We start from the raw sequence: 14,638 nt of genomic DNA, 5'->3' as shown, positions 1-14,638 counted from the left end.
ACTGGATAAAATATATGAAACAAATAAACTAAAAACAAGAAAAAATATTTTCCGCTGAAAAGTAATTTCTTTTAATTTTCGTTTGAAAGAAGTTAAAATCCATTTCAAAGACATATCAAAATTTAGCTAAAGTATTTTATTCCATAAATATGGACCACGATAAGAAATAGTTTGTTGTTCAAATTTAGTTAGGCAGAAAGGTTCTTATAGATTTTTTCCATTGCCAAGATCTCAACACAGCTAAGACATTTAACAAACAAACTCGTAAAAAAAAAAGCCGATAATTTTAAACAAATCCGATTAGTTGTTAGTGGCAACCGAAAAACTTTTTAATTATTGGTAATTAATTTATGCAAACAAAGAATTCGTAAATAATAGCAAAATATGAAGCGTCTGTTAGTTTTGCAGGAGATATATCCATATAGTATCAACTTGTGTTGGTATATTTATTAAAAAAAAATTTTTTTTAAAGCAGTTGGAATGAATTATGTAACATATATTTCATTTTGCCCTGCGCTAACAACAAAAAGTATTTATCTTAATACATAACTGAAGCCATAATATAGCTATTTCTATCAACTTAGTGTTCAAAAATATAATTGTTTTTATAACAATAAGTTAAATGTAAATTATGCTGCTTTTAAATTATTGTTATAAAAATAAAAGAAACCAAATGTCATTTAAAGTTTACTACGGATATAAAAACGAAACGAGTGTGAAAATGAAAGTAACTTGTTTATAAAGTTTACCGCCTCTGTTTTTTCATTGTTTACGCATTCTGAATGGAATAAATTATTTTTTCAAGATGGCCGAATAAGTCCCAAGTATTTCAAAAAATGATACTAAATACCGAAAACAGTTTTTTGAATGGGGCTAAAAGTTATGATTATTTATGCAAAAACAACTTTGGTAGCAAAATTAACACTACCATAGTTTATCTGAATCTAATGTGACATTATTGTTAAACATACTCATTTAAGTATGGTATTGAAAATAATAACTTCAATTTTCATAAAAAAATTGTTTTTCATGGATAATTTTCCCAAATCATGTTTGATTATAAATATCAAGTTACATTCATTGAAAACAAACACCAATACGTGTTTTTATGAAAAAATCAAATCCATGGACTTATCTATAGCCGAGCCCGAAGTCACTTTATGTTGAAAACTACATCTTTTCTAAATAAAATTACGCTTGACGATTTGATGTAGTTGCATAACCTTTACCAGATTATAATAGTGGCTAAAATAATCTTTCCATACATACCAAATATGTCATACTTTTTGATGAAAAACTTACACATATTGTAATTAAAAAAATATATTTTTGTTCGGAAAAACGTGTATCAGGCCTTAGTTGCATTGAGATTGTATTTGTTTTGGATTTTATATTAAAAAGGTTTATAAATACATCAGTAGATAAATTATTTTTATAATTAAACATGAAATATAAAATATTATAAACATTTAGTTCGTATACATTTAAGGCTTTCATTTCAAAAAATGCTTTGGGCGCCTCTGAAGCGAGCTGCCTGTTTCTGATGCAGGTAAGTTTAGTTTTGTGCGCGCTTCCCCATACAATATTTGCGAAATTTAAATGGCAGCGGATAAACGAATAATAAAGTTGTTTCAATTGTTGTTTATTTAACATACTTCGAACTTTATAAATAATTCCAATACTTTTAGCAACTTTCATGGAGATATTATCGATTTGTTGTTTCCAGGATAAGTTTTTGTCTACAAGAACTCCGAGAAGTTTTGTAACTTTTTTCCTTTTTTAGTATTGTGTTATCAATAAAGAGGTCGGGCATCGTATTTGGTAAACTTTTTTTTCCTGGATATTGGGTAAAAATGTTTCCATTTTGTTTTACCAATATTGAGGGACAATCTGTTTTTCTTAAACTAAAATGAGATTTTATTTAATTAACGAACTGCTTACGATTACTAAGATAGCTTTTGAACCAGCTTAGGGATTTATCTTTAATGCTATAGAGTTAGAATGTGGTGATCGACAGTATCAAAAGGTTTCGGCAAATCAATGAATACTCCTAGAGTATAATGAGAATTTTTAAAAGAATTAGAAATGCTACGTGTTAGTTGTAGTATGGCGTGTTCAGTATAATTGTTTCTCTGGAAGCCAAATTAATTATTATATAAAAGTTTAGTATCTGCAAAATAATTGTAGACTCTGTTATACATTATTCTTTCTAATATTTTAGAGAAAACTGGAAGAACTGAAATCGGACGATAATTTGTAATGTTGCAATGGTCACCTGATTTATAAATAGGAGTTTTTTTTGCTACCTTTAGAGAGTTTGAAAAAGATCCTTGAGCAATAGATGCTTTACAAATTTTAAAGAGTATATCTTCAAAACGTCAAAGGAGTCTGTTATAACATTTCCATTGATGCAATCAGCCCCAATTACCTTATTTCGTTTTAATGATTTAAACGCTGCTTCAAATTCGCTGTATGTTAGGTTTGAAAAATTTAATGTTAAATTAGGTGGTGTTATAAACTCGTCAATTGATTTGTCATTAAGATAAGGAATTTTATTTGACAAGCTTGTTCCAATTGAAAAAAAAATTATTAAATTCAAAAGCAATTTTATTAGGGTTATTAAATGATTTATTTTTAATTTTTTTGCATTTGGTACTAGTATTATACTTTTCTTACTTTTTCCCGTGATTTCTTTCATTAGTTGCCAAATACGCTTTGAATTATGTTTTTGCTTTGCAATCAAGTCAGAGTAGTGATTTCTTTTCGCATTTTTGGGGAGTTTTTCGAAATTATTTGTATAAATTAAGCAGAGCTGAAAACATCGGGGAAGGAGGAAAGAGAAGGGGAAGGGAGGTCGACGTGCCCCTACTTTTTCTAAAGGACCTTTTTTTTAAAAAAAAAATTCTAGATATAGTAGACTTTTGTAAATATTTTACAATTGTTCCCCTCCCCCCTACTTTGGAACCAGTGTTGTCGGCCCTGTCTAAGCATTTTTAAAGCCTTTAATAAAGTTTGGAATGCTGGTCTTTGCCATAAGCTCTCTTCTTACGGTGTATCAGACAACACCTTTAAGACAATTGAACCCTAACCAATCGTTGTATAAAAAATGTCCTCGATAGACAGCACTCTTCTTTATTTCCTGTAAATTCAGAGGTTCCTCACGATTCAATCATTGACGCTATACTTTTTTAATTTACATTAACAATTTCCCAGAAATTCTCACATCTAAAGTGGCATTGTTCACTGATGATACTACTATTTATTCTTGTCTTGATAAGAAGCCAACACTTTCTGGTTGTTTGGAGGAGGCATTTGAGCTTGAAAAGGGTCTCACTTCTTAAACAGCATGGGACTCTCAGTGGTCGACGAAATTTAAATCAGATAAAACTCAAATTTTTTCAGCTAATTGTTATTGCAATAATCTAGATCTTCCTATATTTATGAACGGTAATGTACTCGATGAGTCATCTACCCTTCGTCTTAACTCTTACTTCCAATCTTTCTTGGAAACAATGTACCAAATCCATTACAAAATTAAAAAAACTGTAAAAGTTATATCTCTTTATTGAGCTCGTCACTTTCTTACTCTAATTCTATTCTTTATCTACAAAACTCAAATCCGCTCTTGCATGGAATACTGTTGCCATATTTGGAGTGGATCTTCAAATGATACCTTTTCTCCTTTAGACAATGTGCAATAACGCATTGTAAATATAGTTGGACCTTCTCTTGCAGCAAACCTTCAAACATTGTCACATCGTTGTAACGTTGCCTCTCTTTCTCTTTTCTATAGACATTATAACAGGTGCTGCTTAAAGAACTAGCGTCTTTTGCGCCATATATTAAAATGCATTCTCGTGTTACTTATCATTCAATTAACTCTCACCCATTTACAGTTACTGTGACAGTCACAGTAACTGTTACTGCTCTTAAGTGCTCCACAAATTGTTATTCGTCTAGTTTTTTTCCTCAAACATCTATCAACCAAGGAAGTGTACAATTTAGTATTTTATGCTAATACAACGACAAGCGTAGCACTTTATTTAGCCAGCTTAGCGCCTACAGCCTTACACCTACGGTTTGCCAATGTAAAGCAAGCCTGGTAAAATGTGTTTTATGCTAACGGATTGCCAAATTTTTTTTTCGCTAAATTAAAATAAATTAAAGCCAAAAAAAAATAAGGTAAAACTTTTATTTAATTTTTTTTTTTTTCAGTTTTATTAGCAAAGTTGCTTTATTGCAACATAACAAAAAAAAATTTAAAGCTCCATTAAACTTAAAAGAGAGATTGCGAAAATGAATAAATGAATAAAAATCTTAAACAATGGAAACTAATATATTGAATGTTTTTGCTATATCTACTACTAGTAGGCATACTACCCGGTGGGAAATGAGCTAGCGACTAGCTAGCTTTATAGCAATTTTCAAGAGATTTTTTTTTCTTTTTTTTTCCTAGAGTCTTTACCATCTTAAAAAATTCGATTTTTAGTGTTGAGTCTATTATAGTTATAAGGATAATTGAACTTTAAACATTGCGATTTTGTAGCAATGTGTCGCTAGCTACATATCGTAGCTTTGTAGCTAGCTACAAAATATCTACAAATCTATTGCTGGTTGATAGCTACACATCCCAATTTTATAGAGAGCGATTTTATTACGATATGACGCTAGCTACTATAGCCGGTGGGTCTTTATCTTATTAAGCTAGCTGTCCTTATAGCCAAATTGATGTCTTTATCTTTAAAAATATCGATAACTTTTCGCTAACTTGAAAAAGCTAGCGATCCTCGTGGTCAAATCGCTGTCTTTATCTTTACAAATATCAATAACTTTTCGCTAACTTAAAAAAGTTAGCGATCCTCGTGGTCAAATCGCTGTCTTTATTGTTACGATTATAGCTAGCTATTCGCTAGCCGATTTCATACCGGGTAATGTAGTGTACCACTGGGTACTGTAGATTACTAGAAAAAAAAACTTTTAGACCGTCATATTTTTCATTGACAACTTCTTAATAAAAAACTTAGTTACTTTATTTCATAAACACCCATGTCACTAATTCTTTGGTTTCTTAATTCCGTAACGTTGTAAAGACTGTTGCAATAGGTCTATAATGAAACTTTTAAAGAAGTTACTCCCTCTGATTTTAAATCTTTCAAATGTTTTTACAAAATATTATTAGTATAAAAATAATGCAAAAAATTGTAGGTAACATACTTATTGTAAATTATAAATAACGCATTATTTTTTTTTTTTTAATAAATCTATGCTGCTGCCATGGTAATCACTTAATACTCCTAAAGTGGCTGAAAAATGACTTTATGCTAGCAAAATACAAAATTAAACCATAATTATGTCATAAGGCAAGGCTATGATATGAGTGGAACAGATTTTTCATAACGTTTTGTCACCACCCAAGAGCACGACCAAAGATCAAAGTCGAATTTTTTTATCTTTTTATTGGCAAAAAAAAAAAATTTATTTATCATTTTTTATTTATAAAATTTTTATTTTATTGTTAGAATAACATACTTTCATTTCATAAAGTATAATATGGTAAACACTACATAAAATTTTTATAGAAAAATATAATATGGCTCTCTAAATATATTGGCCGGCATGCACAAATTGCTATTCTTAGAATAACACAATTAATCTAAAAACTTTAATTACAGAAAGATTTTATTAAAATATGTAAAATTTTATAAAATGTGTAAAATGTAATATAAAATTTTCAAATTCTACCAAGTACATACAAGTCATTAACTTTTTCAAATTTTTTTTTTTTAAATTATTGATACATTTTAAAACGGTTCTTTCTAATTATTCAATGGTTTGTAATTACTTTTATTAGTTTTTTTAACTTTTTTTGGTAGTGGGATTTTGGGAATTCATATTTGTACAAAAGGTTTTTATCCCTACATATATGGATATATAAAAAAATATATTATTAAAATAAAACTTCACTTTATTTTATTTTCTTTTTTTGCCTAAGTTGTTTTGAAGACGTTGGGACGCCAAATATTCTAATTTTAGATTAAAAAGACAAAAAATATGATTGAATGCTCTCAGTTTTGGAAAAAGAAAAACTCAAAAAATTAAATGGTATAAATTTTCATTAAGATTTGTACCCAGATTAAATGGCTACCTCCAAATAAGTCAGAATTATTAATGTTGAATTATTATTATGAAATGTGTTCAAGCTTAACTTTTATAGGATTTTTTAAAAATATTCACTGATTTTCAGGCAAATTTGCAAATAAGTGGCATCATGATAAATTAAAAAGCATCTTGTTGTTGAACCAACCAATTGCCAAACATCGTCCGATGAATTGTATAGCTTATCATATACAGTGTTATTGGTATAACTATTCGGGAATTTTTTGAATGTGTCACAAAATACCCATTGATGTCTGGGAGTTTATATTAAAACTAATTTAAAACATTTATTCACTCAATATATAACAAAATATAAAAAAAAAAATGAAAATAGTGTCTAATGGCTTATGTATGTAACAACATACTTATATAAAAACAATTCTATCAGCCAAAGCTATCTGAAATCCTAATACATCATAAGGAGTTGGTTAATTGATAAAGTTAACTTAGATAAACAATAATTATTATTTTTTTAAATCTGAAATTTTATTATGAAACAGGCTTACACTTGGGATATGAAATGAAAAAATAAATAGTCGTTTGACGTAAATTTAATAAATAAATTCAAATAAATATATAAATATATAAATAAATTCAATTTTGATAAAAAAACACTTAGATGTTACCCTTTACCAAACTAAAAAATATTTTGATCAGATGTTTTTTTTATGTATATTATAAATATTAGGTATATTTATACCTGTAATATAAAATATAAGCAAATTTTTTCAGTAGAATTTTAAAAAAATATAATAATTGTGATTGAATGTTATAATTAAATGTAATTGTGATTGCAAAATTGCATGCAAGATTACAAACTTGCGTACAAGTTTGCAAAATTGCATGTAATATTGTAAATATACTGACAAAAAAAGATCTTATAAAACTTTTTTATTTCAAATTTATCGGTTTTTTTTATTTGTTAAATTTTTGGTTTTTACTTTTGATTAATTATTGTGTAAGCAAAAATGGCAAAAAATTTTACGTTTTAAAATTTATCATTAAGAAAATCCATCGGACTATGTAACAACTTTGCCAAATCATCGTTGCCGTCTAGTTTGCTGACATGAAGTTCGTTAATAAGCTTGCTTCCATGAAGTTCGTTAATTAGATGGAGGTTGTTGTCTTTGAACGTTTGAAAATAGTTATCATCGGAGCTGGTATTAAAAAGGTTTTCGTAATGAGCGTGTTCGCTGTCTAAATCAAGATCTTCATTGAAAATATTTATGTTATCTGAAGTTTTGTTCGATTCTTCACCATCTTTATGAACATTTAAAATTTTATTGCTTACTAAATCTGTTTCGTCTCTTTTAGTATCTATAACTATATCAGTGTTGTATGAAAATAAACGATCTTTACCAACACTATTCAAAAAGTCAGAATAAAGATCACATTGTACAGTTTCTTTTTCAGTTTCGCAGTTTTTGTTTGTTTGTTCGATGTTCTCAATTTCTTTCTTTGTAGAGTTTTCATTTTCATCACTAAAACTGTTAAGTGTCTTGGTTTCACTGTAAATGTTTAGACTTGTGGCTTGTTGTAAATTTGGCGATAATATCTGAGAAGATAAACTTTCTTTGTTAGAAAGATTATTTGTTTTTTTTTCTTTTATTTTCAAGTTATTGACATGTCCGGTAAATGCTTCTGAAAAAGAAGGTAAACTTTTGTTGGATTCGGATTGATAGCAGACAAAAACACTTTTATTTGGTGGGGCGATTCGAGTGTCTTCTTTTTCTTCATCAAATAAGTATGGTTTATCGTCATTAAAAATAACATAATCTTCAAACTTTTGCTTTTTACTCCGACTACTAGAATGGCTGGCAAAGCTTGAGCAAGAACTGTCAGAGTCTATATCTTCTCTTTTTCGCTGTATTTGTTTAGACTGCATGTAGTTTGGGTTTTGTAATTGAAGCCAAACGTCTTGTTGAGGATAAACTTGAGGATTAGGAACTATCTGATCATCAGTTCTTATCATTGGATTAATTCTTTGGTGATGATACAAGTTGTTCATTGGCATTTGAAACATTTGCTGTTGAGCAACTTGTTGCTGCATGTGAAGAAAATTTTCTCTTTGAAAATGCTGTTGCAAAGCGTGTTGATGCGCCTGAAGTATTGCACCGAGCGTCGTACTACCGTGTTGTTGCAAAGCTTTTGCAAAAAACGGCGCATTCAATTGTTGAGGTATCTCGTTTGCTTGGTTAAGAATTCCAAGTCTATCAAAATGTGGTCCAACGTGCAACTTTCTTTGAATTTGATCAGTTTGTTGCTGGTGGTGCAGTTGTAGAGGCGAGAAAATTGCTTGCTGTTGAGGTTGACGGCGTAGAGGCGTTAGGGGCGGTTGATGATGCGGTAAAGAGTGCTGGAAAAGTGGTACAACGTGGGGTGAAATGGCTTTCTGTGGAGAGTTAATTTTTTGTATTGGCGACGAAGGTGGTAGCACTGAAGTAGGTGTTAAATTCTTGGTCGGTGAAGGAGAAAAGATACTTTTATGATACTTGTTAAAATCTATGTTTCCTATATCTGACATATTTCCAATATCCGGCATACCAAAGGAATTCAAAAGCATATCATCGACGTTTGGAATATCGATTTTGTTCATTTCTCTTTTTTAAAAATACAATTTTTTAACAGATGTTTAACTGGTATTATTCGGTTTCTTTCATTCACCTTTTGTTGCTTTGTAAAACTTCACAGCAAAGAGGTATAAAAGTTTTAAACCATTATTAAGGACATAACTTTGTTTATTTTTTGTTGATCCAAATTGATCGGTCAAGAAGATTTATCTTCTTCTCGTTGGATCATTCAATTTTCTAGATCAACTTCTACGATTTGTTTTGAAATGCATACGCAATAAGATAACAGGGAAGAAACATTGAAAGCTTTTTTTTTACCTGCCCATTCACCGCTAGTAAAAGTCGTTTTACAAAAATGCTCTCTTTCGGGCCGCTTTTGTGGGTATGATTTATTATTCTTGCGTGGCAATTGTTAACCAATCATATTTCCACATTTCCGTTTTGCCTGATTTTTATTTATTTTTTGTTTGGATTATATCTTAAGCTTAACATTTTAATAAATAAAAGATACAAGATTAAATTTGTCTTTACACACGTAAAGACAAATGTAAACTAGTTAACAAATAATATCTTTCTTAACGTAGTAATTGTATTTTTTCATTTCTATTTTATATAAAATGTTTGCATTAGGTGTAAGCTAAGAAAGTACATAGTAACTACATCGTACATACTATACAGCACATAAACATAGTTTCTACTTACTTTATATATCTTTATTTTACAGTAATATATAACATTTATTGCAAATCTAAGTTATACGTTGAAAGTTATAGTTTTTTTTTTGTGTTCAATAATTTTAGTGACAGATTACTGGTAATGATAGTTATCATCTTATTGTCCTTTAATTTAAACTATAGTTAGATGAGAACTGCCACGCTAGCTAGACCAAATTATCCTTTCACAGTTGCAAATAAAGTACTTATACAACAAGATTTTTATAAATTGTTGCAGTGCAATTAATTAATCGCGTCATCAAACTAGAATAATGTTAAAACAATTTAAAAAGAGTTAATGAAAAAAACTAAGCGGTTTAATTAGAAAGCGGTTAAAGCGGTTAAAGTAAAAATTGAAGTGGTTTAATTCTACTTTAACTTAACGGTTTATAAATCAGAGTCTCACAACCTGTTTACTGGTATGTTCAAATATTCATTTATTTACTTCATTGCGTTTATTTACTTCATTGCGTTACGAAGTAGCTAGAGTGAGCATCATGCTGAAATATCATTTAATAAAAAAAGTTTCTTTTTAGTTTCGAGTTGAACACCTTTAGCAATTTGTTTGTAAATAAGAATAAATTCACATAATATGCACAATAAAGTCCTTGTTTTATTTTTTATTTTCAAGATATCCAGAGGTCTTGACAAAAGTGGTGCATTCTGGGACAGGTAGACGTTTTTTAAATGGCTTAATGTCGTAAAAAGTGATTGGTTCTGGTTACATAAACGCTTTTAGAGCGAAGGAAAAGTTCAAGACTAAAAAGTCTGAAAATGAAAAAAAATAAAAAAGTTTTCAATTTCTGTTTCTTCTCGTTCGTCATTAATTTTAAATTTATTTATCTATAATATAAATAAATATTATTTATTTATTTTATAAATAATAGCTTAAATTGAAATATAAATGAATTAATTTTAACACAAACATCTATTATACGGCTAGACAAAACTGCTTACTAAAAAACATCTTAGTGGAAAACTACCTCAGTAGGAAACACCACATTAAGAGACATCTCAGTAAAAAACACCTAAGAATGGGAAGCCCTTAAATAAAAGAATACTTCTGTAGGAAAACATCTTAGTATGGAAACCCTCAGTAGAGAAACATCTACAAAATCAGCATACTATATATTATACAAGAAATATTTTTGTTTTATTAAAAAGAATGAAATTGTTTTTTATCTTTATTCAATCTGCTTTTGTTCTCTAACACCATTTGTTTCAATATTACAACAAAAATGCTGATAAGTTGGAGAATTAATCATTTTCTTGGACCCAGATCTCTATAAGCATTTTTCTATATTAGATGAATTTAAGTTGCCATTTATGAATGTCTTATTCAAAAACACGAAACCATAACGCGCATTGGTTGAGCATTTAATACTTTTAATAAATATAAATGCTTTTATTGTTTATCTAGATTTGCCTTTCAAAACTGTAAACTATAATCTATACTTTGGTTTAAAAGTTATCTGTTTAGTTATTAGAAAAGAAAAATGGTTTTATAAAATCCGTTTGAATGATGCTTGGTGACACTTAATAAAGATTCCAGTTATAAATGATTCACTCTTTCCTGTCTTTTTTTTTGTTTGTTTTTTTCAATCGTTCACTTTTTTTAGGATTTGTAGACTTTTTATTGTAAAAAAGCAGCCTAAAAACATTTTTGTTTTTGTTTTAATTTGAGGCCCCGGTTGGGCTCTAAACAAATTTATAGTGAATATTTAAATGAACATGTTACTCTAATTCACATTCTTTTGAACTACAGTTTAGTATTTTTTTTAAATACCATAAAGGCTACAGAGCTCAAAGATTAAAAACAAAGGCAGCCCCCCTGATACGTTCTACTGCGTTTATATTTTTTTATACTGTAAATTTTATAAAACAAAGATAAACAAGAAAACAAGCAAACAAAAATTCTTGCAAGTTGAACAAAAAAAAAATGAAGCCAAACAAAAACAAAAACCTGCAAACTTTAATAATCTTTTTAGCTTACACTCTTTTGCTAGCTTACAATGTTTTGAACAGTCAAAAGAAATAAATCAAGCGCCTTAATGTAAATACACATATTGTTGAATACTTTTTTTTTTACTGTACTATGCACTACCTTATGCACTGAGCACTAATGTTATCCACAACTAAAATAAATATCTAAGCTCAAATGGTTTGTTTTAGAATACAGTGTTTCTATATTCTAAAACTTTAAGAGGCAAAAATTGAAGTTATAAAGTTAGTCAAGCTTGACATTGAAAGATTACTTAAACTAACGAAGTATAAAATAAGTATAAAAAGTGGAAAAAACTTAGGTCGTAAATAAGTAATTTTTTATATTACAAAAACCAAAAATTAAATAGCAAACAGAAATAAATATAGTTTAAAATAATATTACGATGTTATGAGTGATAATTTTGTTATACGGTTTGTTTCGAAGTGACGCCAATTTTTAAATTAAAACTAGTATTAAGCACATAGAAATAGAACATACATAAAGAATATAAGGATTTAGGAGACATAATTTGCAGGTAATAATAAATAAAAAATGAACAAAAATAAAAAACGAAACAATTATGATAATAATTGTAGTAAAATTAAGACTTCATTTCAATGTATTGAAATAAAGTCTTAATTTTCTTATTGCTATTACTACAATTATTATCATTATTTTTTCTTTTGTTCGTTTTTTATTATTCTTACCTGCAAATTATGTCTCCTACATGTTTATAATTTTTTGAGTTTTACAACACATACACACTACTTCAAACACCTTCAAACACGGATAGACAATAGAATTCTCACCTTAATTCTTAGTTTTATAAGATGGTACGTTTATATTTCGATTATACATATTTTTAGTATAGCATGAATGTACTTCGCCTTAAAATGACATAAAAGGGCCTTAAGGGTCTCTTAAAAGTTTAAGGTATATTAAGGGCAAATTTTTTTCGACTTTTTTTTTTTTTATCAATATACATTTATAATAGCTTATCTTACTGTTTTGATAATGTTTTGTTTATATTAATCACTTTTAACATAAGGGTTTGTTTAGGGCAAATCCTAATAAGTGATCGGTTAGGGCAAAATCAGGGCTAGCCCTTAGTCGACTTGAATTTTACGGAATTTTAAAACTTGGAAGAAAAACATTTTACGGAATAATTTTTGTAAATGTGCTGTTTTTCAGCATGGTTTTTTTTGCCTATTGTGGCGTGGGGTTCGGTGTCGCTAAAGCGAAACTTTTAAGAGCGAAAATTTTAAAAGCGAAGTTCGGGAAAGCGAAAAAGTTAAAAGCGAATGGAATGGGTTAAGCGAGAAAATTTTTTTGGTAACATTGGTAACGTCATTATTTTTATATAAATTGGTTAATTTTTATAGAAATGGGAAAACGTAATTGACTATTTATATTAAAATTGCTAATTCTCAAAGGTCATATATTCTAGGACAAGAGACAGAAGAGTAGGTGTTTTTATAGAGTTAGACTCTAAATCTCTTTCTCTAACTTAGAGAAATCGATTAAAAGCATCTCCAGAGGCTTATAATCAATTTACAAATATAAGTAATAGCATCATTTAGGAGAGGGATGATTATTAATAAAGACTGCATTTGGATTGTCTCATGTTAAAGGTGTTACAATTAAAGTGAGTTAAGAAAAGTCAATTTCAGAATTAATTTCATGAAATTTATATTATATAGAAAATAGAGTACGGCGAAATTAAATTGTTTAGAATTTTGCTCCAAAGTAAAGTGTAAAAGTTGAGTGTTTATACCAACGATAAGAGGTGAAACTAGTTGTCTTCACACAATAAATTTAGTTAAGTAACTGTGGTTCTCTTTTATGTACCATCATATTGGCTGGTTATATTTATCGGTGAGTTATCTGCAAAATGAAGAGAATTTTTAATATTTGTGTTAAAATTAATGTTTTTATCAGATATTTTAGAGAAATGAATAATAGCTCAAAGCCTGTGTCAAAAAGGACTAATATTAATGTTCTTTTATATGTTGTATTTATAAAGCCTTTTTTTTTTATATCCACGTTTTTTGAAAAATGCTTTTAGCTCTGATCAAAGCTATGTTTCTTTAATTCTAACAAATGGTACCAGAGTTATATTAAACAATTTGATTGCATTAATGTATCCATATAAATTTAATAATATATCATAAGTTGACAATATATTCAAGGACTAAATATTTGCGCAGTTGTTATAAGCAAAAGTTCTTTGCACACCACCAATTAGGCATTTATATTTCAAGGGTTGTTTATTGTAAACACTTTTATTTTTTCTATATTCTATTTATTTTTTGTATAAAGCTAATTTAAAAAAAGGTTAAAGTTTTGAAGCTTTAATACAATATAATAAGCTGTGATACTTCCATTCTCAACAAGAATAATTTATTAAATCTCATATAAATTAAAAATATCAAATAGTTTCTTAACCTCTTATTCTTTACCTAAGGATTGGTTTAAATGTGGAAATAAACACAGACCAGTTATGACAGTACAGCTATTTAAAGCGCATTATTACTGAGTATAAGGAATCTTAAAATTAAATGCAAAATAAAGCAGATTTCCTTAAGAACACTAAAATCTATCAACATTTGTTCTAAAACTATCCTTTGAAGTTCTATGTTTTTTAAAAAAAATATAGAACTTCAAAAACATACATCTACAAAATATTTGTAAAAAATCATGAAAGAACAATATGTAACCCAACCAATCTGCAAATATATCAAATAGCAAGAGAAAATATTAACTTTAGGACTAAAATAGTCAGTGCATACATTAGTTTAAAAATTTTTTACAAAAAGAACATTATTTCTTATAATAGATCATAAGCATAAGCGTAAGTGATCATCTTGATAAACATAAACTGATAAAAGTTTGCCTTAATTTACATAAATAGTAATATTTGTAGATATCATTATCTACTAGATAATAATTTATATTAAAAAATAACCTTTATATGTCACTATTTTAAATATGTTGTGTTAATATATTTGCCCTGGCTTTAAGTTTATGACTCAAAATTTAAACATCAATATTTGAGGTTTAACTATCTTATCATTTCAAAAAGTATCAAGGGTAAACAGTCTAACTCAACATACCTAATCAAAACCAAAACAAAGAAACAATCTTTTGCTTGAAATGTTAAGTATAAATATCAAAAAAGAAATTAAAATGAAATAATATCAATAAGAAATTTTGCA

The sequence above is a fragment of the Hydra vulgaris genome, chromosome 02, assembly GCF_038396675.1.
Source record: "Hydra vulgaris chromosome 02, alternate assembly HydraT2T_AEP".
NCBI classification, from domain to species: Eukaryota; Metazoa; Cnidaria; class Hydrozoa; order Anthoathecata; family Hydridae; genus Hydra; species Hydra vulgaris.
The sequence above is the reverse complement of the archived record's forward strand: the minus strand, read 5'-3'. Positions refer to the sequence as shown.